This window comes from Cebus imitator, unplaced genomic scaffold (genome assembly GCF_001604975.1).
Source record: "Cebus imitator isolate Cc_AM_T3 unplaced genomic scaffold, Cebus_imitator-1.0 Scaffold2, whole genome shotgun sequence".
Taxonomy (NCBI): Eukaryota; Metazoa; Chordata; class Mammalia; order Primates; family Cebidae; genus Cebus; species Cebus imitator.
The window spans coordinates 14,387,021-14,390,752 of record NW_016107317.1 but is presented as its reverse complement, the minus strand read 5'-3'; the positions used below and the strand labels follow the sequence as shown (position 1 = coordinate 14,390,752).

Sequence of the window (3,732 nt, the reverse complement as noted above, 5' to 3'; positions counted from 1 at the left end):
GCTCTCAATTTATTTCAAATGATCCTTGAACTGTTTAGCTACAGTTAAGTATTTTTCCTAAAATGCCTCACAGTAGTTCTTCACATAATAACTAAAAGACAGTTTTCCAGTTATATGTGCAAACAACCCAGGTAGATAATTAGGGTAGAATTTTCCATTCTGAGACCCTGATTATTTGATTTGGCAAGGGGCATACGGTAGAAAGAAGTTACTGCTGAAGCTAGCTGATTTTGCCCCTGGCCATGTCTATAGTGTAAAAGCTCAAAGGAAATTGGATAGTTAGCCAGATTTCAGAATGGTGAGTTTTAAAGTTCTTCTTCTTTTTTTTTTTTTTTTTTTTCACAAATAAGACATTTTATTTGCCACTATTATAAGTCTGAACTTTAAACAGATTCTTGGACTGGTGGTTCATATCCATCAGCTCATTCAACTTTAGCAATGTCTCGTCCCCAGTGGCTTTTCCAGAACTACTGCCTTCAGCATGAAGCGCCATGAGTTTTCCCAACTCAAACTTGGGCTTCTTCAGCATTTTTACTTTTCTAATAAAGACATGATGGAGAGGATAAATAGATTGGCAAGCCTTTTCTATGTCTTTTCCAATGCTGTCTGGAATCAATTTATTTACCACTTCTTTCAAGTCGTTTGTCTGCACCCCTCGGGTCATGATTTCCATCATCTTCTTCTGGATTTGGTGGACCTGTTGGTGCTGAGCATAAGCGGTCTTCCGTATCTGATTGTTGCATTTTTTAGTAAAACCAACACAGAACAGTTGAAGCAAGTAACCATCGGTAGCCTTGACATCAACATGAGCTTCAGTCATTGTCTGCCATTTTTTGACCACATAGTTTGCCACGGGTAACATCCATGCCGTGGAAGTTAGTCAGGCAGTTTTTGCCCCGAACATCTTGGGTAATCAGCTTGAATTTCCTAAATGCAACTTCATCATTCTGCAAATCAGAAAGACTAACTTTAAACACTCGACCCTTGAGGCCATCAGAGGCAATTTTGGTTCCTTGGGTCCTGGTGACTAGCATCTTTCCAATATTCCCCATATTGAACATAGCGGGTGCTTTCACATCATACCAATCTTTCTTAGAAAATGGATCAACCACTTTCTTCTTGGCTCCCTTTTTGCCGCCTTTCGTAAGGCGCTTGTTCTTGCCAACTGCCATGGTGCTGCTGAGAGAGCCAAAAGGGCAGACGTGGAAGTTGCACAAGAATTTAGGCCTAAAGTTCTTCTTTTAATTAAAAAACAAACAAAACAACAAAAACATCTTCCAAAATGGCAACCAACAACAACAAATCAAGGAAAGTAGGTATCATATGTCTTCTTTATTATTACTATTATTATTATTATTTGAGATGGAGTCTTGTTCTGTTGCTCAGGCTGGAGTGCAATAGCGCCATCTCACGTCACTGCAACCTCTACCTCCTGGGTTCAAGCGATTCTCCTGCCTCAGCCTCCCAAGTAGCTGGGGCTATCAGCACATGCCACCACTCCCACTAATTTTATATTTTTAGTAGAGACGGGGTTTCACCACGTTGGCCAACCTGGTCTCGAACTCCTAAACTCAGGTGATGTGCCTGCCTTGGCCTCCCAAAGTGCTAGGATTACAGGCATGAGTCACCATACCTGATCCCAGATATGTTTTAAAACCTTTACAGTGATTTGGCCAGATTATATTTCTTAAATTGACATGGAAAATTGAAATTTATTCATTCAACAAATATGGATGCTCGAAAAGTGAGGAAACACAGGATCAATTTATTTTTCAACAGTATGTTAATTATACTTTTGAATAATATGCTCAACATCTTTTTCTGTCAACTTCCAGCTATGTCTCCAGTTGAAGTACTTCCAAATGTAAAGCAATGAGATCAGTTGTTAACCTGGAGAAAAATATAATAAATGTACCATGGAGTATGCCTAAAGTCTGGAAACTGAAGGAACATAATGTATTTATTATGTTTTTTTTCAGATAAACAATTATGCTTATTGTTTTAAATTTGGAGATACTTTGTGTGAGAGGCATTTAGAAGTTGACAAAATATATATTGAGGATATTATCTGTAAACATAACAGTATATATATTTTAAAGTTTCTTGACTTCTTGGTCTCCCTGTATTTGTCAAGTGTCTGCTATGCACCAGGCACTGTGTTAGCATGGGGTATGCAATGGTGAACAAACATGGTTCCTTGTGATTAGCGTCTACTCACAGGCAGAGAACACAGATGTTCATTTCCAGGCTAAAATGACATCTATAATATTTGGACAGCAAAATACCAATGACTACTTTTAAGGAATAAAAACAGTCATTAAGAGGTAATGAATGAACAAAAGAGGAAGGAAGGAAGGAAGGAAAAGAAGGAGGGAGGGAGAGAAGGAAGGAAGGAATGATGGAAGGAGGCAGAAAGGGAGGGAGAGGTGAGGAAGGGAGGGAAAGGAAAAGGAAAGAAAAAACAAGAAAGGCAGGCAGGCAGATAATTCAGCCTAGTAGGATTAGAAACACAGTTTTGAGTGAGAAGGATACCTTAGACATCATCTAATTTAATGGCTCAATAGCAGTTGTGCATTGGAATCACCTGAGAGCTTGTTCAAGCTAAAAGTGCAAGACTGTACCCAAAACCCACTGCATTAAAATCTGTGTATTTGTATTTTGAAAGGTACCATGGATGTATGTGATTCAATCCTTTGATTAATATGCACTGATCTAGCCTAATTCTCTCATTTTATATATGAAGAAACTGAAGCCCAGAGAGGCTGAGAGATTGGCCCAAAATCACACAGTGATTGTACTAGTCTGAGTTTTCTGGTTTTAATTCAAAAAACTGTTAAAAAGAAAACTGACCTTTTCTGTACTATTATAGCACTTCCCTCCGCTACTGTCTATGTTGGGATCTCTACTTGAGAAAAGACAGGATAAATGGACAAAGCAGTTCATTAAAAGTTATGGAACGAGGCCAGGCGCAGTGGCTCACGCCTGTAATCTCAGCACTTTGGGAGGCCAAGACGAGTGGATCACTTGAGGTCAGGAGTTCAAGACCAGTCTGGCCAACATGGTAAAACCCCAGCTCCACTAAAAATACAAAAATTAGCCAGGCGTGGTGGTGTGTGCCTGCAATCCCAGCTACTTGGGAGGCTCAGGCAGGAGAATCTCTTGAACCCAGGAGGCAGAGGTTGCAGTGAGCCGAGATCGTGTAACTGCACTCCAGCCTGGGCAATAGAGGGAGACTCCATCTAAAAAAAAAAAAAAAAGTTATGAAACTAAAGCAAAGAAGTCAGTATCTACAGGCAGCACAAACAGTAACAAAAAAAGATCCATCATATACTGTCATAACCTGGTTGCTTCCCGCCTAAACAGTCAAATCAGGCTAGTTTAAAACATTCTCACAGAAAAATCATAATTCCTATCAGTTTCTCATTTCAGCACTGCAATGAATAATAATTTTGGTTTCCATGGGTAAGGAGGGGGAGGAAAACAAGAGTGATTTTTCTGATTTATTCCTTAAAATTCAGAAGGTTAAAAAAAATATGTTCCCAGTACCTCAATATGGAGAAAGCCTGGTCTGCTTTTAACACTTTTGGCAGTACTTGAGGACACGTTTTTGGCTATTAGCCTGCCAAGCTGTTTAAGCTTATAGAAGGCCCACAAAGGGAACTTGTATGATTAAGTTAGTTAAACACAAACATCTTCTCTGTATATTTTATTCCCTCCTTTCACATTCACATG

General features: G+C 39.3%; 1 pseudogene; it reads right to left on the bottom strand.

Annotated features, from left to right (window-relative positions):
* Window positions 1-368: 368 nt before the first annotated feature.
* LOC108305442 lies at window positions 369-1,218 on the bottom strand (annotated as a pseudogene).
* Between the last annotated feature and the right edge of the window lie 2,514 nt (window positions 1,219-3,732).